We start from the raw sequence: 22893 nt of genomic DNA, 5'->3' as shown, positions 1-22893 counted from the left end.
TCGCAATGATCTCATTCAAATTCATCCACTTGTACGTTCTTAGGATAAGAAATAATTCTCACCTGGATCTTCTAACATTCATGTGACCTAACAAAGTTCCTTGTGCAACACACATTATGCAGATTTGTGTACATCTTTAGGCATACACAATTGTTAACCAACAGGGTCTGCAAGCTGCTGAGCATATTCAGTTCCCTTTGGAAGGATGAGGATGCCAAGGAATTGTCATCATAGAAGATGCTACTTTACAGCATTGGGACAATATATGTACATTCTTTCCCCGCTCTACCCCTGAGGCCCAATCCTGTTAGTTGTTTAGCCATTCCTACTCCTACTGAACTCACAAGAATTGAAGGGACTCAACACCAGACAGGAGGAGTTCAATTTGCTGGTGCAGAAGATGAAGAACGAGTACGTTTGGAGGAGGTCTCCAGGAATATTTACTTCTAATGTTTTAATACTCAATTTGCCTTATTTTTAAGCAAAACCTCTTTCCTTTTAAGTTGCCTGGTTTCCTGCCTAGTGTCTAAAGTCTCAATCAGTATATGACCAAAATAATTGAATTAATCATGGAAAAATAGCACTTTATATGCAAATCTATGTTGCATCCTGTTTTCTTCCCCCGTGTGACAGTATTAGTGTATAAAGGAAAAGGAGATTTTCATAAAGAGGACACTATTCTAAAGTTAAGTGCAGATAAACCGCACTCAGAAATTATGACATTTTTTCTCATTGCTTCCTGTATTATTTACCTATCAAATAATCAATCCTAACAATAAATATTGCACTTGAGTTCCAGTAGCTACAGCAAGATCCATTGAAGGGGCAAAGCTAAACATAATGGCTGAGTTTTTCAAAGCTTCTTACAGGATTGTGATGCCCAATTTCCCTTTCATGTCAATGGGACTCAAGCATCCAAATCCCCTAGGCAGCTTTGAAAATCCCACCTTGGAGCCAGCTGTCCTTGGATCATGAAAGCCACTAAGTCGAGGCTATTGATCTAGGTACCTCAGAGCACATAAAAGGGGTTTCACAAGAACAATAGCTCGGTAATCTTCTGTCTACGCTGCTGGTGTTCTGATCGACTCACATCTGACCTGAACTGGTTTAAGTTTTCCTACTGGAGAAAAAAAAATACTCTGCCTATATTTACACAGTAAAATGCAGTTCTGTCATTACACTATTTATTAGGGATTTGTGGGAGACACTGAAGGGGTATTGATTTTGGCATTAAGAAGTTAAGGCAACTTTAAAAATCTCTCATATAAAAGTCAATTAACTTATATGCATCTTGATAGGTTTACCACTGCTGCTACTTAAATTAAGGTATTTGTCTTTAAACAGTAGTTGCTTTTTTCATAGAAGTTCTGATAATAAGATGATAATCACAGTATAAATACAGAGATAAACATAGATTGAAAAAAAACAGATCACATTTTTTCCTGCTTGATCCTGGAGTATAGACACAGAGTGAGAATTCTTTGTCTATGGTATACTCTCCCAGAAGAAGCAGTTAAAATCTCCACCTACGCTGGACAAAGCACCAGAAAATGTACAAGAAACAATAGTACATTGGCAAGCGGATGGACTATGTTCCACAATGAGGTAGATTCTGTGCTCTTGCTTACTCTGAATTTACGCTGGAGTAGCTGAAATGAAAATGTGTCATTTCCATCTCTAACTTCTACAATTCATTTTTACAGCAACAGAACTATAAGGCTGTGAATACACTGAATTATCGGAAAGAGAAGCTGAGAGACAAGGAAGCAAGTTCTTATTCAAATATAAGAGTCTTCACTAATAACAGAGAGGGAGAAAATTACTGGCAAGTTAAGTTACTTTCATTATTATGTGCTCTACTGTCTTTTTTAAATAAAGACTCCACTTTGCCACTCTCTAGTGTCTGCATTTTAGCCGTTACTGTACTGTGCTTCTGAGAACGGCAGCTTGAAAATCCAAATTTATTAATTTTTCTGCCTATGTGAAACAAACTCTATTTCCCTTTTTCACTTTCCATTCCCATTCATCCAAATTGGTCAATTTCAGTACAGCCTGTGATTTTTGTTTTGGTCAGTTGAAATTACCATTACTGGCTTCTGCTGTCTGAGCATACTGATCTTTTCCTGCCATCTAGTGAAGAAATGAGGAAATAACATGAATCTTAATGAATGACAGAAGATATTCAAAAAGTGACTAATACTTTTCTTTAAAAAAATAAATGTTTATTTTTCATAGGTTTATTCCTTCAAGACATCTATAAATAAAAGTTTCCATCATGTCACTTTGTAGATTAATGTATCTTTTCCCTAACAACTAAACATATTGTTGTAATTAACTGTTTGAGTTACAAGAAGTTTAACAGGTTTCACCTTTTGACAGGTAGTAATTTAAGTGTTATCCACTGATGTATTGTATCTAATAGTTTCATGTAGGGAAAATGTATTTTTTCCAATGGTTATATTCCTTTGATGGGTATTTGTGGATATATGTTCTATTGTGCCAAGTTAATGATACTACCAACATGAAGTTTTAGTAATTCAGTAAAAAATTAAGTTGATATATTGATATTATCAAGAACAGCTTTCACTGCAGAAGTGGATATGGTGCAAAAGCAGCAGTATTTCAACCAAACAGTTGATAACATGTCTCGTTGGACTAGCAAGACATTTGGTTTTTTGAACAACTTTGCTCTATAAATATATGCTACTAATAAACATTTCATAATGTATTAATGGTCATATCCAAAAACCCCTTGTAGTCAATGAAAACACTTTCACTTGACTTCAAAGGGGCTTTGGCCAAGGCCTTTACTCTCTAAAGAATTGAAAATTAAGAGAAGCAACAAAAAGCACACCATTCTATGTTCAAATCCTTATAGTTTCACCCGGTCTAGATTGCCTGCTTCAGCATGATGGAAGTGAATGTACTGGTAGATCATACTAATGAGCTTTCTCTAAACCATAAGGAACTGGTACAACAGAATACGCCATGGAATAGGAGGTTTGAATCTCACTTAGGCGGGAGGTGAAAATGAGCTTTTATGTTTATATATTTGTTCAGATTAATAAAATCTCATATAGGTTTGTGCAGAAATGGCAGACATTGTTTGGAGAATGTCTGAGAACTGCATTTCAGGAGTGTGTTAGCATTAGAATATAAGAAAAAAACCCTGTGAATGGTGCCATTGGCTGAAAAGCGTGGCCAATGGGTGCTATCTGCAGATAGTAATGCAGTGAGTTCTGCAAAGAATCTGTAACTTCCATGGAAACCCATTTAAAAAAAAAAAATCAAGCAAAATAACCTGGAAACCACCACAGAACATACATAACATAAGAACATAAGAACGGGCGTACTGGGTCAGACCAAAGGTCCATCTAGCCCAGTATCCTGTCTACCGACATTGACCAATGCCAGGTGCCCCAGAGGGAGTGAACCTAACAGTGATCTCTCTCCTGCCATCCATCTCCATCCTCTGACAAACAGAGGCTAGGGACACCATTCCTTACCCATCCTGGCTAATAGCCATTAATGGACTTAACCTCCATGAATTTATCCAGTTCTCTTTTAAATGCTGTTATAGTCCTAGCCTTCACAACCTCCTCAGGCAAGGAGTTCCACAAGTTGACTGTGCGCAGTGTGAAGAAGAACTTCCTTTTATTTGTTTTAAACCTGCTTCCCATTAATTTCAATTTGTGGCCCCTAGTTCTTGTTTTAAGGGAATAAGTAAATAACTTTTCCTTATCTACTTTCTCCACATCACTCATGATTTTATATACCTCTATCATATCCCCCCTTAGTCTCCTCTTTTCCAAGATGAAAAGACCTAGCCTCTTTAATCTCTCCTCATATGGGACCCGTTCCAAACCCCTAATCATTTTAGTTGCCCTTCTCTGAACCTTATCTTTTTTGAGAGGAGGAGACCACACCTGTACGCAGTATTCCAGATGTGGGAGTACCATCGATTTATATAAGGGCAATAATATATTCTCCGTCTTATTCTCTATCCCCTTTTTAATGATTCCTAACATCCTGTTTGCTTTTTTGACTGCCGTTGCACACTGCGTGGACGTCTTCAGAGAACTATCCATGACGACTCCAAAATCTTTTTCTGATTCGTTGTGGCTAAATAAATTAGCCCCCATCATATTGTATGTATAGTTGGGGTTATTTTTTCCAATGTGCATTACTTTATATTTATCCACATTAAATTTCATTTGCCATTTTGTTGCCCAATCACTTAGTTTTGTGAGATCTTTTTGAAGTTCTTCACAGTCTGCTTTGGTCTTAACTATCTTGAGCAGTTTAGTATCATCTGCAAACTTTGCCACCTCACTTTTTACCCCTTTCTCCAGATCATTTATGAATAAGTTGAATAGGATTAGTCCTAGGACTGACCCTTGGGGAACACCACTAGTTACCCCTCTCCATTCTGAGAATTTACCATTTATTCCTACCCTTTGTTCCCTGTCTTTTAACCAGTTCTCAATCCATGAAAGGACCTTCCCTTTTATCCCATGACAACTTAATTTACCCAAGAGCCTTTGGCGAGGGACCTTGTCAAAGGCTTTCTGGAAATCTAAGTACACTATGTCCACTGGATCCCCCTTATCCACATGTTTGTTGACCCCTTCAAAGAACTCTAATAGATTAGTAAGACACAATTTCCCTTTACAGAAACCATGTTGAGTTTTTCCCAACAATTTATGTTCTTCTATGTGTCTGACAATTTTATTCTTTACTATTGTTTCAACTAATTTGCCCGGTACTGATGTTAGACTTACCGGTCTGTAATTGCCGGGATCACCTCTAGAGCCCTTTTTAAATATTGGCGTTACATTAGCTATCTTCCAGACATTGGGTACAGAAGCCGATTTAAAGGACAGGTTACAAACCATACTTAATAGTTCCGCAACTTCACATTTGAGTTCTTTCAGAAGTCTTGGGTGAATGCCATCTGGTCCCGGTGAATTGTTAATGTTAAGTTTATCAATTAATTCCAAAATCTCCTCTAGTGACACTTCAATCTGTGACAGTTCCTCAGATTTGTCACTTACAAAAGCTGGCTCAGGTTTGGGAATCTCCCTAACATCCTCAGCCGTGAAGACTGAAGCAAAGAATCCATTTAGTTTCTCCGCAATGACTTTATCGTCTTTAAGCGCTCCTTTTGTATCTCGATCGTCCAGGGGCCCCACTGGTTGTTAAGCAGGCTTCCTGCTTCTGATGTACTTAAAAAACATTTTGTTATTACCTTTGGAGTTTATGGCTAGCCGTTCTTCAAACTCCTCTTTGGCTTTTCTTATTACATTTTTACACTTAATTTGGCAGCGTTTATGCTCCTTTCTAATTACCTCACTAGGATTTGACTTCCACTTTTTAAAAGATGCCTTTTTATCTCTCACTGCTTCTTTTACATGGTTGTTAAGCCACGGTGGCTCTTTTTTAGTTCTTTTACTGTGTTTCTTAATTTGGGGTATACATTTAAGTTGGAACTCTATTATGGTGTCTTTAAAAAGAGTCCATGCAGCTTGGAGGGATTTCACTTTAGTCACTGTACCTTTTAATTTCTGTTTAACTAACCCCCTCATTTTTGCATAGTTCCCCTTTTTGAAATTAAATGCCACAGTGTTGGGCTGTTGAGATGTTCTTCCCCCCACAGGGATGTTAAAGGTGCCGGCAAACTGCACCACGGGTACCTCAGACTTTTGTAGCTTCTGGAATTGGATAAATTTGCACAGAAGCAGCATAGCACCAGCCATTATTAGCAATTCTACTCCTCTGCTGTGTGTGCATTTAACATATATGTATACCACCAAGTGTTAAGAAAAACTAGAACAACCCAGCCAATTGCAACAGAACAGACCATTTTTAATCCTTCACCATTTTCATTTGTTTGAGTGATAGAAAAAATGAAAAAAGTTCCCAAGTTAAACAAGAGAGTTTCTCATTTTAGAATTAGGATTTTGTACCATATCTCCAGGGTTGAAAGAGTAGCATGGTGCCATTAATGTATGCACCAAATCTTCAGCAACAAGCTGTGGATTTCTCCCCGCCACCATAGTAAGTGAACTTGTTTTCTGCTGTGGCTTGGATTTGGTAAAGACAATTAAACATTCACCTGGCACAAAGCATTTTAGATATGAAAGCATTTTTCTCCAGAATTAGAGATGTGGTGAAAAAACAGAAAGAAATTCAGTTACCTGTTCACTTGAAATGTACACCCAAATTAGTCACAGAACAAATACAGTATCTGATTGCCAAAGGTCAGTAGTGCGCCATGCAAAAATACACACCAAGAACAGAAGCAAGCATCCTTCTATCTTCAAGAAGAGTGTACTATAATTATGCCTTACTTACAAGTAATTTACATACAGATTAAATAGTCTCAAAATCACCGTTTGTCATAGTTGTGCTCTTTATAATATCACAATACATAATTCTGAGTCAAAATTACTTGTTTTGTAATTCTAAAAGCTGGCAGTTCCACAATCTGTAATGCAATATTTCTCCTGTCTTGGATGTTTGCACATTTCCACTTCCATTCATTCATAGTGCCATCCAGGCTAGATCCCATTGCAAACTTTCCTTCAGCAAAGAGTCAGACATGGTTATTCCTATTCATCCCAAAGTGTTCCACTCCTCCTCTCTCCTCCCCTTAATATAATTTTTTTAGTGGAACATTAATGCCATCACGTTTAAAGATCTGCTTGGGCCTAATTTTAAAGCCCAACCCAAACCCAACTAGACCACAGCCAATCCCGAACCCACACCAAGCCCAAGAGTGTGGAGTTGTTTCATACCCAACCCGACAACCTCCCCAAGGATAATAATCCCAGAAATATGCATTTCAAACTAAGGGTTTGACTACATGAACAATTAGTTTGCGGCAAACTGGGGTATGAATCTACCCAGTTTAGCCTATTGCAGACTGACTGTACACCCCACTGACAAGCGCACGAGCAGTTTGTTAACATGCTTTGATCTAGTCCCTTTGAAACAGGATTAGATCAAAGTGCATTAACAAACTGTTCATTCACACATCAGCAGGGTGCACACACAGACAGTTAGTCCACGGTGGGCTGGTGCGGGTAGTTTCACATCGCAGCTTGCCACAAACTGCCCTCAGTGATAAAAACTCAATGCATGCTAGACAAGTCACACCCAAACTAATCCAAACCTGACACTTGTAGTCAGGTCCCATTGGGTTTGTACTGGGTATAGTTGCAAGCCTCTACTCAGGTTTACAACTCATTCCATGCCGACACTTACAGCTTGATTGTCTAAGCCATGCCTGTGCAACTGCAGGCCTAATAATTGCATGCCTACATGAATAGTACAAGCAATTGCATGCCTACAGGATAGTACATATACATCAGGAAATTCTGCAAATGATCAGCCATACCTGTAAACTCAGGTCTTTAATATGCAGCAGACAAACTTTGCATATAACAGAATAGATTAGCTTGATGTTCAGATTCTAAAAACAGCTGTGATCTATAAACTATAATCACGTCAAGGATTTTGGGGAATAGAACATAAGAGTGACATCAGGTATGTAATTACTAGAAGTTCAAAATGAAACTACAGCTCATAATTCAAAATTAGTTTCAAAAAGATTTGGGACATAGATTTTGTTGCAACTTGGTATAACATAGTACATATATTTACATATTGTAAAACCACCAAATTTAGAACAACCTACCATTTGCTAGAATTCTCTCATCTGATAAATGCTTTAATTTGGCCATTGAGAAATTTAGCATTGTTGAATTTTTCTTCACATATTTTGATACAAAAAAATTCTCCTCAGCTTTTAAGAATAAAAATAGCCTTATGGTAAAAGTTAAGGAATTTTAATTTAGGTTTAAGTTTAATCATTTGTACTTATTCCCTTTTTCTGGCCAGAATCCAATCCACCAAACCCTGAACCTGGAATTTAAAAAAAAAAAAAAAAAGCAAAATGTTTTCCTTCTGTGTTCTACAAAGTATAACAACACATAATGTCAGCACCATGCCAAGCTGAAGTTTGCCATGAACAGTGCGACATGTCAGACACTTTCCAAACCCACAGTAAATTATCTCTATTTTTGTATTCACGCTGGAAAGCCAAAGTATGCTGCAGCATATGTTCAAAGGGGCACTGTCATATGTTCTGTACCTTATATTTTCCTTTACTGTCCCTAGTTTGTAATTCTTTCTAAGACGCTTGAAAATTCAATGAAAACTAATCAATTTTACTAAATTTACTATTTTATGATCAGTACCAGAATACTGAGATTACATAGACACATTTTTTCAAATGAAACACAAACCAATCTAGTTCTTTGGTCTTAGTTTTGTTACCTTCTGAGCTTGGGTTCTAGCATCCACAAGACAGCCCTGTGGAAATGTCTGACATACAGTAGCTCCTCTCTAGTAACATTGCACATAAAATGCTATAGGGTGAGATTCAAATATCATTACTAATCATTACTATGACTATCCCACATTGTTTTCAATGGAGTAAGGCACTACTCAGTGTGAGTAAAGAAACAATAGATCTGATGTATCCACTGCCACAATGGAAGATCCTTTGAGGACCTGGGCTTTGGTTCTTAAAATGTCATTTCTGGTGTAACAAATATGTAGGATACTCTAGAATCATAGAATATCAGGGTTGGAAGGGACCTCAGGAGGTCATCTAGTCCAACCCCCTGCTCAAAGCAGGACCAATTCCCACTAAATCATCCCAGCCAGGGCTTTGTCAAGCCTGACCTTAAAAACCTCTAAGGAAGGAGATTCCACCACCTCTCTAGGTAACACATTCCAGTGCTTCATCACCCTCCTAGTGAAAAAGTTTTTCCTAATATCCAACCGAAACCTCCCCCACTGCAACTTGAGACCATTATTCCTTGTTCTATCATCTGGTACCACTGAGAACAGTCTAGATCCATCCTCTTTGGAACCCCCCTTCAGGTAGTTGAAAGCAGCTATCAAATCCCCCCTCATTCTTCTCTTCTGCAGACTAAACAATCCCAGTTCCCTCAGCCTCTCCTCATAAGTCATGTGCTCCAGCCCCCTAATCAGTTTTGTTGCCCTCCGCTGGACTCTTTCAAATTTTTCCACATCCTTCTTGTAGTGTGGGGCCCAAAACTGGGCACAGTACTCCAGATGAGGCCTCACCAATGTCGAATAGAGAGGAATGATCACGTCCCTCGATCTGCTGGCAATGCCCCTACTTATACAGCCCAAAATGCTGTTAGCCTTCTTGGAAACAAGGGCACACAGTTGACTCATATCCAGGTTCTCGTCCACTGTAACCCCTAGGTCCTTTTCTGCAGAACTGCTGCCTAGCCACTCGGTCCCTAGTCTGTAACAGTGAATGGGATTCTTCCATCCTAAGTGCAGGACTCTGCACTTGTCCTTGTTGAACCTCATCGTATTTCTTTTGGCCCAATCCTCTAATTTGGTTCAATCCTCTACCCTCATTACAAAGCACAACACATTCTCAGATAAGGAGGCAGCTCATTGGATTCCAAGGATTAGACCCAGCTATAATCACCCATACTAAAGGCCAGATTCTGGCCCTCTTATTCACACTGAATAGCAGTCTCACTGGACACATGATTCTATTGGAATCAACATGAGTAAGGGAAACAGAATCTGGTCCTGAGGGGACCCCACATTTTCAGGACATTCAGATGCTTTGGGTGCTAAGGACAGCATTCTGAGGAGAGAGTGCACTGAGTTTACTTTATGTGGCTGTTACATAGCACACAGACACAGCTTACATTAGAATTCAATCAGTGTCTGTGTTATTTTTAAGGGATGAGTAAATGATGTTCTTATAGTCCAAATGAAAAAACATTCTGGATTATCAAAAAGTACAGAAAACAAATCAGCATTTCCAGTATTTTGATTCACTTGTACAATGATATGAGTGGTAGTGTCCTTATTATGACACAAATCATCATGACAATCACAGCTATATACGAAAAGCAAAAAACCACAAAAGGTGTTTTACTTTAAAAGACTAGAAGCGGCCAAAACAGGGACTGCTGCACTGGAGGAAGGGGGCAAAACAGAGCCACCCCATCCTCAAGTATCCGCCTGGACCCAGAACTGTGGAGAGGAGACTTAACTCCCACACAGTGTGAGGGCACTTGGACCCAGGTGGTTCCTCCCCTCTTGTCCCTCCTACCACATTAGGGGGACCATATGTCCCGTTTTGGCCAGGACAGTCCCTTTTTTAAGCCCTGACCCGGCCGTCCCGACTTTTTTTTTTTTTGCAGAAGTGGACACTTGTCCTGTTTGCTCTTGCTGACTTGATCAGTGGGCAAGAGCAAACGGGACAAGTGCCCATTTTTGTCAGAAAAGTGGAGTGAGCTGCGCAGGAACGTGCGGGGCGGGGAGGACAGAGATGCCAGCCTCGCGCAGAGGGAAGACGGCGGGGGGGGGGAAGGGAGGAGGGAGGCAGCCTTCCAGCATGCGGGGGCTGACAGGGTTCCAGCAACCAGACAACAGCCTCATGGGAGGGGAGGTCCACGGGCAAGCAGCTGGGGGTGTCCCATTTTCCCTTTGGGAAACAGTCACCCTACACCACATGGCCCTGGGGGAGAACTGAAGAGAGGAGCCAGCCAGACTTTGGTAGGTAGGAGCAGCCTCAGAAGCATCCAAAGCAGGGGCTTTCAGCCATTCAGAACACTTTCCATAGTTCAGACTGGACTTTCTCTGCCCTGTGCTGATTGGCCGTTTGCTCCCTCCCCCTCCTTTATTGTCTCTGCACCTCAGCTAAACTTCATTCCACACCTAGTCCTCTTGCTCTCTATGCCTCTGCCTTGTCCCCCTCATCCCCTTCCCTTCCCTTCTTCTTGCATTTAGCTTTTCCCCTCCTAAAGAAACCCACTTCCACTCCATAAAGATCATGGCACTAACCTGCTGCTTGCTGCCATCACATTGTTCACTCTGTCTGTGCATCCTGCCCCTTCCCTGACCCTGTGTCTGTTCTGTCTAGTCAGATTATAGGGCCTGTCTACTACACCATATTTGTCCAGCGTCTAGCACAATGGAGCCCCTTTCTTGGTTGGCCCTTAGGCACTACAGTATTAAATGTCATTAATAACAACATGAAAGCTAGAGATTCCTCTCTTCTGAGGTTGAAACAAAGGACAGTAATTTCAGTGCTACACCAGGGGCATGCATGACCTAGTGGATAATGCACTGAATTGCAATGCCAGAGATCTGCGTTTTATTCCCAGCTCGGCCCTTGACCTTCTGGGTGACCTTGGACGAGTCACTTCCTGTCTGTGTGCCTTGGTTTCCCCATCTGTGATATGGGGATAAAGAAGTTGACTTCCTTTGTAAAGCTCTTTGAGACTTACTAATGAAAAGCATTATATTAGAGCTAGGTATTATTATTTACTCTATATTTGTACAGCACCTAGCATAAAGGAATCTTAACCTGGCTAGCCTCCAGGTACTACTTCAGTATAAATATTAAATAGAAACAACAAGGGTGGATTTTTATATATGTGGAGGTGAATTTAAAGAAAGGGTGGTATATGAATGATACTGGGATGTATCTCCTTTCCTTCCTGCTAATTTGAACATGGGTGGGACTAGAAAGGAGTTGAGACAAAGTAAAGGGAGAGAAAAACTGGTAGCCAGCTGGAGGGGACACAGAACTCTTGCAGTCAGTGTGCTGACTGCACAGAGAACAGGTTTTAAAAGAAGTGTGGTGTTGCTTTCTTCATTCACATACTCCAGATGCTTCAGAAATGAAACCAATATCTCCCTCTCCTGGTCAGTAGAGCACCAATTTTTTGCATGACTACTTTCATCCCCACCTTGCTTAGGTCTAAGGATTAAAAGCCTCGTGTGATTGGCTGATACACAGCCAGCTACCTTTTTTCCCCACCCTCCTCCCTCCGTTCCTCTTTATAGTGACTCCAGTAGAGAGAGCCTTTTATGTACCTCTTATGCAGCCCTGGTTGCTCTGCGAATATTCCAAAGCTTGGAAAGCAGAATAGAAGCACTAGCATAGCCTAGGTCAAAGGACACATTATGATTCTTACCATTTCACAATTGAAATGGGCTTGTGTTCATCTAGGTCGTGGGTTTACAAGGGAATGGAATAGCATGAGACATTAACTGCATTCAACTACTTGCATTTCAAGGCTCAGATTCAAACCAGCAGATTGCTTAAACATTTAGAGTAAATATTAGGAAAATATGTTAGGAAAATGTTCTTAATATTTAGAGCAATTCGGGCTTTGGAAGAAATGAAATAGCTATCGGCCATACTAATGGGAAATTAGTAGGGACAGAGTGGTATAGCCCCTGCAAAATTCCAGGGTCAAGCTCGATGGCTCATTTAGCTTTTTCTAGCTAACAACCGTTGGACAAATTCTGCCTTCATTTACACTGGTGTATCCCCACTGAGACAAATCCACTGAATTACCCAGTGATGAATTTGGCCCTGTATTGCAGCAATATAACTGAAGGCAGAATCTGGCTCTTTAATTCCAAGTATAGCACAACTAGGCATCAGACTGGCATATGGACCATGGTATTTTCAAATCTAAAGGGTCACAAAATTCCCATTAAATTAAATGTCACCATTTATGAAGGCTAGATCCAGATGCTGCACTGACCGATCCATAAGAGTCAGATTGTAAGTAATGGGATTGTTAGACAAGCAATGCTGACTCTGCCAAGTCGCTGGTGGAGCAACCAACTGCGTCAGCAGAGCTAATGTAATGTTTCATTACCTCCGGTTTTTCAGATGAGTCACCAGAGCACCTTTACTCTCTTCACTAGAGTGGGGAGAAGTGGAGTCCTGACAGCCGGTCACCAGCATTAATCTAATCTAATTGCAGTCACACCAAGATTGGCTGCAGGAACCTGGCAGAGATATGGTGGATTACTCTCCCCGCCACAAACTTGTTCCACACTGAGTTTAATTATTTCATCCTGGGTCATTCACAATGTCCAGAGGAGTCAGAGACTATTATTTTAGAAGAACTTCATTTATATGGAACCTTTTTCTTGAAAGGAGAGGTCACAAACAAAAGGTGCCTGAACGTACATTTTCAGGTAACAAGGGGGTGGGGACAAATCAACTGAAGACCCTTCTTTATCTGATAATTTACAGTCCACACTCAAGAACGCACGAGTCACTGAGGAGTGAAAAATGTGTAAGGATTATAAAGAACTGTTGAGTTGATGAATGAATAAGGAGTTATGCTCAACTGAGATTATCATGGCTGGCAGATTCAGACCTAGAGTCTGGTGTCGCGGTGCGAGACTCACCGCTGCGGCGCCTCCTGCCAGTCATCTCAGGGAATTAGCATTTCCAGCCTCCAGAGCACCCTCTGCAGGCCGGTGTCCCGCTGCCCCTAGCCCCCATGTCCCTTCCATGACCCGGTGCCCCTTGTCTTTGGGGTGCTGCCCCCTGGCAATACCCCCTCTCTGAGTCTCTCCACCCGGGGAACCCCCAACCCTCTATCCCCACCTTGCCTCAGTCGTGGGCTACTGCCAGTCACCATCTAGCCCCCGCTCACTGGGGCAGACTGGAGTGTAAAAGCCATTCATCATAGGCAAGGGGGGTTTGGAGCCTGCTGCCTCTGCCTACTCATGGGCTGCCCCCTGCAACCCCAGTACCTAATTGGCCTTCCACTAGGCCGCAGCCTGGGGGGGGGTTTCCAGACCAGAGCTCCCCAGCTCCCTTGGCCTTCCCCCAGCCTGCTCCACTCCAGGTACCTTCTCTCAGCAACCTGCAGCCAGGTCTCTCCCTCTCAAAGCTAGAGAGAGTCTCTCCGTGCTCCTGGCCCACTGCCCTCATTAAGCCAGCCACAGCTGTGGCTGCTTTCCAATCAGCCTAGCCTTTCCCCTGCCACAGCCTGCTCCCAGGGCTGTTTTAAGCCCTTCAGGGCAGGAGCGGGGTAACCACCCTGCTACATCTGGACTCTGGTCACATTTACCCAGGCATAAATCAGGAGTATTTCAGTTGCAGTCAGTGAAGTCACACCAGTATAAAACCAGAGCAAGAAATCAAATGCAATATCACTATCTCTTCCTCATCATTTGCTGTGGGACATTTCCTAATTTTCAATTGCCATTCCGTCTCCTAGCTACACTTGCTTCCAGTCAATCAGTGATATAAAGCTATGTAAATTCTACCAAGGAAATTAAAGAGTAGAATCATAGAAGATTAGGGTTGGAAGAGATCTCAGGAGGTCATCTAGTCCAACCCCCCGCTCAAAACAGTAATTTTATGGTATATCCAATAAAGATACTTCATAAAACTGGGACCACCACTCCAGTGGAATTGTTTTAGTTCTCTATGTCTGCAGATATTTCAGTGTGCTATCACAGCAGAGTAAGCATGGGAATTCAGTAGGAAGAAAATTTGCTTTATTAGTCCCAAATCCAGTTCCAGCTTTGATGGGTGCAGAGGCTCCTCCTCAGGCAGGAGAACCAGAGCTGTTCCATTGTGCAACATGCAGAAGAGTTCCAGCAGGTTCGCACAGATGACGTACCCCTGCACAACATAGACCTCAGCACCTGGAGGGATCCCACACATGGTAGTATGCAGGCATCAGGTGGGGACAAGGGCATTAGTGAAAAAGAACAGGAGTTTCCAAACTGGCACAATCCTCCTGTCTCCTCCCCGTGAAAAGGAGAAAGCCATGAACCAGCTGTGAATACTGTTTCTTCCACTGTTCTATGCAGCAGCTCTACAAACACTCTTGCTAGTGGGGAAAGATTTCCACCACCACCCCGCCCCCATCATCTAGCTGCTTTAGAGAAATAAATCTCATCTACCCAAACTTGGTGAAATTAGAATATACAGCAAAGCACAACAAGGAGCAGGGCCGGCTCCAGCGTTTTTGCCGCCCCAAGCGGCACTTCATTCTTTGGCGGCAATTCGGTAGCAGGTCCTGCGCTGGTGCCTGGAGCCGGCTCTGACAAGGAGCTTTTCATTCTGATATTGAAGATAAATATTAATTCTAAACATAGAAGAGACATCATCATACCTCTCATCAGCACGTTTTCCCCAAGCCTATATGGTCCATATGGTGCATGCCTATGACTATTTGCCGCTTTATCCAGGTATAATAAAAAGATGACACACAGGCCTGCAACTTGTCTTGCAAAAGGATTTTCTCAGGCAAAGTTCCTTTTCTTCTCCACCTTTACATTTTTTCCTGTATAGATTCTTATGGTTTATTAGTAACATTTGCTAAAATCATGTTAAATAAAAAGCAGAAGGAAAGAAATATATAGTGATAGGTCAAGACATCAATGTGCTTTATGGGCACACCTTTAAAAAGTGTTGAATTAGCACTACCCCTGCATATTTATATCACATTTTGTGGCTTGGAGAGATGTTTTATCACACACACACACACACACACATACACACACACACCACTACCAACCCCAACAAAGTCGATCAGATATTCTCCTCTTTTCCTTCCCCTATCACTCTTCTGCTGTATAACCTCTGGCAGAAGCAGACAATTCCACTGAAGTCAATGTAATTGCATCTGCGGTGAATTTGGCTCTCACGCTGTCCGCCCTGGGCCCACTTTGGGGATGCTCAAAATGAACACACTGCATAAACTCCTTCCACTTTCTCCTTCAGTGGTCAGACTGTTCAAAACCAGCAAGCTAATGGGCTTACCACGGTAGGTAGCAAAGAAATTTCCTTTTGCTTTCTCTTGAGTCAGACGATGTGTTTCAATGAAATGGACTCTTATGATTACTATAAAAACAGTCAGCACATGTATCTACATATGGCACTTCTATTTTACTGTTACGTAATAATACAGTGTACAAGTTTTATTATACAACGTAGACGATGGAAAAAAAGAGTACAATGAGCAGATGACCATTCTACTAACTGTCTAGGAAATGTTTGTGCTAACTGAAATCAGGTTACACAAAGATAAATATAGCTTTAATTAGGAAATAGACTGTTACAGGGCTCCCTGGTTTCAGAAATAAAACATAATAAGGATAAATAGTAATAACATTTAGTACATTTTTACATTGTCAAGACCATATACATTCTACATATGCAATTCTTAATGCTCCTATTACCATTTTACAAAAGGGAAAGATGAGACACAGGTTATCCATGACTGGCCCACAGCAGTGGCAGATCTGGAATAGAGAACAAGAGTTCCTAGCCTCGTTTTCAACCCACATATAATTCTCCTCTCAGAACACGCTTGACTGCTCTGGGATTACACATATCTGATCCCCCCTTCCAGGTTGTTCTGCATGTCTCAGCTCAATCCCTGTTTGTCAGTCACTTCTCTACACTTCTACTTTGTGTTTGAAGTTAAATGAAAATGGTTCATTTCCCTTTGATCAGGACTTCCACACAGGAAAGAAATGTAGTTCCAAGGTGGAACACCCTGTAAAGATCTCCTTATGGAGTTTATCCCACTTCCTTCCATTGGGTGGCAGATTTCCTGTCTCCCATGGAATTAGCTGCCGGGTCTACTACACCCAAGCCCCATGCAGATTCCAGGACATTCATAGGAGATCAAAACCATGTGTGCAGAAGCCCGGTGCCCCCACACCAGCTTTATAGCTCTAGTGTCCCCTGTCCCTTCATTTCCTGGCAAGGACACTGAACATAGAAGGGGCTTCTTGCAGAAGTACCGAAGGCAGAATGTAGGTAATTTCTGCAGGGCCAGGTTGGGGGAAGAGATGCATCCTCCCAGCCTTCACCCAGTATGTGTCTACCCACTCCCTCCCGCCCTCCTAGCCTGCACCCCTTCCTTCCTGGGAGATCTCAACCATGCAGAATGCCTACCTTGTGGTCTTAGGAAAGGGGAATGCTGCTGCAAAAGAACAAAATGCTGTACCACTACTATCTACTGCAGACCTACTCATGTAAGTTTGAGTGTGATAGAGACCTAAAAGTTAGTAGCAGGAAACAGAATGTGGTTCTTAATAATGTCATAAACATATGGCGTAGCTGATGGCTGTGGTGTACCCTATGGATTTATTACACGCTTGCAAGGTATTAGGCGAATGATCATCTGCGCTGGAATGACCATAAGAGGGGAAAAGAAATTTGATTGGATAGCAGACATGGGCTATGTCTGCACTACAGCCTATTTCGGCAAAACTTATGTCGCTCAGGGAGGTGGAATATTCACACCCCTGAGCGACATAAGTTACACTGACACAAACATTCGTGTTCACAGCACTATGTTGGCGAGAGAGCGTCTCCTGCCACCATAGCGTATGCTGCTTGCAGAGGTGTTTTTTTATGCTGACAGGAAAGCTCTCTCCCGTCACCATAGAGCGTCTTCGGCTGTAGTGCTGTATCTATAGACATACCCATCCTGAGTTGTGTTCATGGAAAGCACATAGGGGATTTCCAGGATATTATGGATTGGGAATTCTTTTACAGAAGTCCATCTCTCTCTGATGAAGGAGTCTGGCTGGTTCAGGATGCTTCCACATATCCAGTCAGATGGAATACTGAGATGCCCACAACTCTTTTTTGTAAAAATCCACCTTTAACTTTACCCTAAAGACAAGAATATTGCAGCAGAAATGAAACAGTGAGAAAGAGGCTTTGGCATATACTGAAATTGACCAGTGCGACATGTAGGCTTCTCCTAAGGGGCAATCTACAGGTTTCTGCTGGATTAGAAAGCAATCAGATGGGTGATTTTCTGAAACCATGTTTGCATTTAAATGGATTTTGAAAAACATTGTGAGCCTGAACCTACTAATTCAGGACAATGCCTCCTGAAGTGATATTCACAAGTTTAAGCCAGCTCAGGGAGCAATTCGTTCAGCAATTTCCAAGAAGTTGGATTCTATAAACACAGAGCTCTGCAGAGTAATGCCTCTTGATGTGAAGAAATTGACAGAATGTTGTCCAACCCAGGCAGCATATCAGATTGGCAATTTCTGCACTAAACTTACAAGCTTTAGGGGAAACAATCATGACTAGAGTCCCTAACAAAAACAGAACAACACATTCCTCCCTATCCCTAATTCTGATTTATCATATCATTTCAGGTGTAAGTTTTCAGGATGGAACTCAACTCAGCTTTAACAACCTAAGAGTGATTTCTAAAAGTGAAGAAAAGCCATGACACTTCTCATTGTACTTCTGACTCATAGCAATCTGGTTGAAAGAAAGGAGATTTTATTTGCGGAAAGTAAAGATTAGTGTTTTGGGGTTGTTGTTTTTTTTTAAAGGATTTCAGACCTTTCAGGTCTCACTCAGCCCACAGGCTGCTACCCCTATGCTACACTCTCACTGATCTCTACCCTTGTTTTGCTTTTAAACCCCTTGATATTTTCTTGGCCCACGCTCTGAATTTTGAAGGGTCAGGGCAGAGCAACAGACATGTTCAGTATTTCATGACAGACCACAAAAGAGATCACATGGCTACCCACTGACTTTGTTTACACATTCTTATAAAAATGCGAAACAGCTCAAGTTCAGCCCTCTATTGGCTATTTTTTTTTTTAAAACACCAAAGGGCATGAAACCTAATTCAGTTCACTAAGAGAAGGTGTCATATTGGAGAGAATTGTTGTCAAATCTGGTACACTAGCAATACAAATAGTATTATATTTCTTGGCAGGATTATGAAGCATGTGCTCTGTTAAGAATATATTATAATTGAAAACATAGGATGACATCTTGGCTTCACTGAAGTCAATGGGTGTTTTGCCATTGACTTCAAGGGGCCAAGATTTCACGCACAGCATTTTTTTCGTTCATTAATTAAAAATCTAAAAATACTATACAAAGTCAATGATGCAATAGGAAAGCCAGTGTGGCAGCTGAAAGTGGGAAATACAGTGCAACAGTACCTTAGTGTATTTGCTTTGTATTTAGACATCTTATTTGTAAGGTAGCCTACTATGGGCCTATGTTAACCTTATTCACAATGAATAGGACTTTATTCCGCAAGTAGTACCTTTCATCCAATGGGACTGCTTGCAGATTAAAAACAGATTTAAAAATTTTATTAAGATGATGTTAAAAAAAAGTGAACAGAGTTTGAGCATAGAAGTTTCTGGTTATCAGGGAATAACATACAGATTATCGAGGGTGCAAAGTTTGGTTTAAAATCGGGTGGCATAAGGAATATATAATCTGCAATATCCCCGATTGGGGGTAAAAGATTGATGGGTCAAAGTACAGGCATTGAGATACGAGGATATGAAGTTCATAGAGTGGCTTTGTTCGGCTGTGGAGTATAATGAGTGGATATGATGAGGAGGATGGATTGACCCTCATTTGGTGAGATTACTACTCAGCATGATTAATGGTGGCAGACAATGGCCCTATGTTAGCACTGAGGAAACAATGAAAAGCCAGAGAAACACCAAGGTAGAAAAATATTCCTAAATCATTAAATCTTTTAATAACAAATACAATATTCTGAAAATTTAAACTGAAGTTCTTACAAGAAGACAATTGGAGTAAGTGCTCACTGGCAGTAAGGTATGCACGTTTCATCTTTAGAAGAATGCTCCTGAGATAATACATTAGTAGTCATTAGTAATTCTGTAAGCTACTCAGAAGAAGAAGTTTTCCCCATTGCCTCTCCCTCTCATCCTTAAAAGTGGTTTCTCCCTGGTAGGGTGAGGCAATGATCTCCATTACCATTCAAACCCTGATCTTTCTGCTTATGCAATTAAAAAGGCTGCTAGTCAGTGCCAATTCTGGTAGTGCTTTTGTGATGCAGACACATATCCTGTACTGAGACACTCCTTATCAAATAAGGGAAAGAAAACTAACAGAAAAGATAACAGCTACTTACCAGCTAAGAAAGAGAAGAATGCAGCAAGCAGAGACCAGTTCCAAAATGGCCACTTACAGGCTGCAGCTGCTTGGCTCTGCCAAATTTAAAAGGCCAGCCCAAGCAAGGGCTGCTGGGGAAAAGATCTGTATACAAGGGCAACCCTGTAATACAGAGAGCTGGTAGATACCAGGGAATCACCAAAGAAGAAGCTCCTAAAGAAGGAGCTGCTTTGGGGTTATTTTATATTGCACCACTAAATAACCATTAGGTTATTATAAAAGGTTCATTTGAAAAATGGCAAAAATAAATTTTAAAAGTGTTATTACTGAAATGGGGAGCATTTGATGCCGAAATCTAGACATTAAAGGTTCTAGGAGCCATCTTGTCCTGATGTTATTTTAAGGAAAAACTCACTCAACTGATGCAATTATGATATTATTATTATTTATATTACAGTAACATCTAGAGCAGTGGTGGGCCACGTGCAGCCCCCGGGCCTCATGCAGCCCATCAGGGTAATCTGATTGCGGGCCGTGACATTTTGTTTATGTTGACCATCCTCAGGCATGGCCCCTGCAGCTCCCAGTGGCTGCGGTTCACCATTCCCGGCCAACAGGAGCTGCAGGAAGCAGCACAGGCCACAGGGACGTGCTGACCACCGCTTCCCGAAGCTCCAATTGGCTGGGAATGGTGAACCACAGCCACTGGGAGCTGCGGGGGGCCATACCTGTGGACGGTCAGCATCAGCAAAATGTCTCGCGGCTCGCAATCACCTTACCCTGATGGGCCACTGATCTAGAGGTTCCAAATGAGACCAGGGTCCCATTGTGTTAGGCGCTGTACATACACCTTACAGATAGTAAGAAAATGTCCTTGCTGCAAACAGCTTAACACCTAATTAGATAAGACAGACAAAGGGTGGGAAGGGCAAGAAAGGTGAAGTGATTTGTCCAAAGTCATAGAATAAGTCAGTGATAATAGAAATAGATCCTTGATCTCCAGCTTCATAGACTAGTGCCTTATCTACTGGACCACACTGCTTCGCCTAGATAAAAGCATAATGTTGGCATGTAGGATTAGCCACCGAAGGCTGACAATACATGGAATGAATGTTAAAATGCTGATGAAGTGTCACTGCCATTTTATCCAGCTTTGACCCCTTAGTAAACACAAAAAATGACACCATAGCAAATCTTCCTCAGACAGTTCCCCACCCCACCCCCCAAAAACAGCCTAACAACATGATTTAAAATTTGTAATGTCACTTAGATTGTTTAAACTCTCCCGGCTTCCTCTGGGAGGCCACTTTAAGTTAATGACTGAATAAAATGGAAGATTTCCACTTTATTGCCTTTCTTTATGCTCTTGAAGTGAATTTGGGTTTTTTTGTCTTGCCAATTTCCGAATGTTCCTTTTCTGTTTTATGCTGTTACCTCCTCCTTTCAGTGAATCATCTGAATTTGGAATCTCATCAGATCTGTGTGTTCAGAGCTGTAATTCTAATTAAGCTTTTGCAAAAGTGGATGTTAACTTTTACTATAGCTATAAACCAGCACAAGAGAAAAAAACATCAAGAAAGCAGTTAAGAATAAAAGGAGGGAGAGAGCCTAGAGTGTTGCTAGGTGATGTGTCCATTTGCAGTCTTTGCTTTTCTTCACTTGACACTTTCCCCACTCTTTGTAGCTCATTTTAGGCAGCTTTTCCTCCATATAGTTTTCATCAAAGTGGTTAAAAGATGACAGCAACACAGCCTTGGATCTCTCATCCACTGCAATCATTTATGCACTTCTCTGCACACATGGACCTGGTTTCCCCAACAATTAAGTAGCTGGATTTCGGCTACGTTCTTTGCTATTTTTGCAGCTGATGTTTCAGAAATCTGAGACTAGACCATTTAGGAAGAAGATGATAGAGGCAAGGGGTCAGGAATTCAGAATCTGCAACCCATCATCACTACCCAGTGACCCAGGCTTCCACTGCAGTGAAGTAAAAGACAACACTTCTGCATGCTGGGTAAGGCAGTTAAAGGTCATACATAATTCATATTAAAGAGCCATATTTTCAAAACAAGGCACAGAGGTGCACACTGGGGAAATGTATGTCTCCTAAACTCATGGTTCCATATGCACCTCAGATAGTGATATGCATGAAAGGTGATTCTCTGGGGGGGGAGGTGTTTATTAGGGACCCATTATCAGACATGCCAACTCTCGTGAATTGATTATGAGAGTCGCGATTTCGGAGTAAAATTAAGCCTTACTCATGATCTCAGGAGAGAACTCTCAAATGTCAGGATTCTTTTTTTTTCAGCCAGCACAAATGTGTTTCCACTTTCAAACAGGAGTTACCCCACCCACCCTAAACAAAGGAAGGTGGTTTCTCTACCCAGCAGTTAATTCCAAAGTACTTTGAAAGACAATGAGAATTCATTTACATATCAGACGAACAAAGCTATCAAGTTAACAAGGGGGGGGGGGCGCTACACCCCAGCAGGGAAGAGAAACTTCATCTGAGATATAAAGAAGGTGAGGCCAACCCTCAAATAAGTAATTGAATGAACTGAAAAAAAAAATCATGACATTTGAGAGTTCTAAAAGTGAGGCTTAATTTTACTTAGGCTTTGTCCACACTGGCAAGTTTCTGCACAGTAGAGCAGCTTTCTGTGGTGGAACTCCCAAGGTGTACACACGCCAAGCCAGGGGTGTGAAAAAACCACCGCCCTGAGCAATGCAAGTTTCAGCACTGTTAGGATTACCATATTTCAACAATCAAAAAAGAGGACACGGGGTGCCGCCCTAGCCCCGCCCCAGCCCCGCCCCCTCCCACCCCCCTCAGAATCCCCCTACCCCCTACCTGTCCCCCCCACCCTAACTGCCCCCAGGACCCCACCCCCTATCTAAGTCTCCCTGCTCCCTGTCCCCTGACTGCCCCAACTGCTCTCTACACCCCCTTCTCCCGACAGCCCCCCCAGAACCTCCAACCAATCTAATCCCCCCGTTCCCTGTCCCTTACCTGCCCCAACCGCTCTCTACATCCCCTTCTCCCGACAGCCCCCCCGAACCCCCGACCAATCTAACCCCCCCGTTCCCTGTCCCCTGCCTGCCCCAACCGCTCT

This window comes from Terrapene carolina, unplaced genomic scaffold (genome assembly GCF_002925995.2).
Source record: "Terrapene carolina triunguis isolate 2854851 unplaced genomic scaffold, T_m_triunguis-2.0 Scaffold88, whole genome shotgun sequence".
NCBI classification, from domain to species: domain Eukaryota; kingdom Metazoa; phylum Chordata; order Testudines; family Emydidae; genus Terrapene; species Terrapene triunguis.
This window is presented reverse-complemented; position numbering follows the sequence as displayed.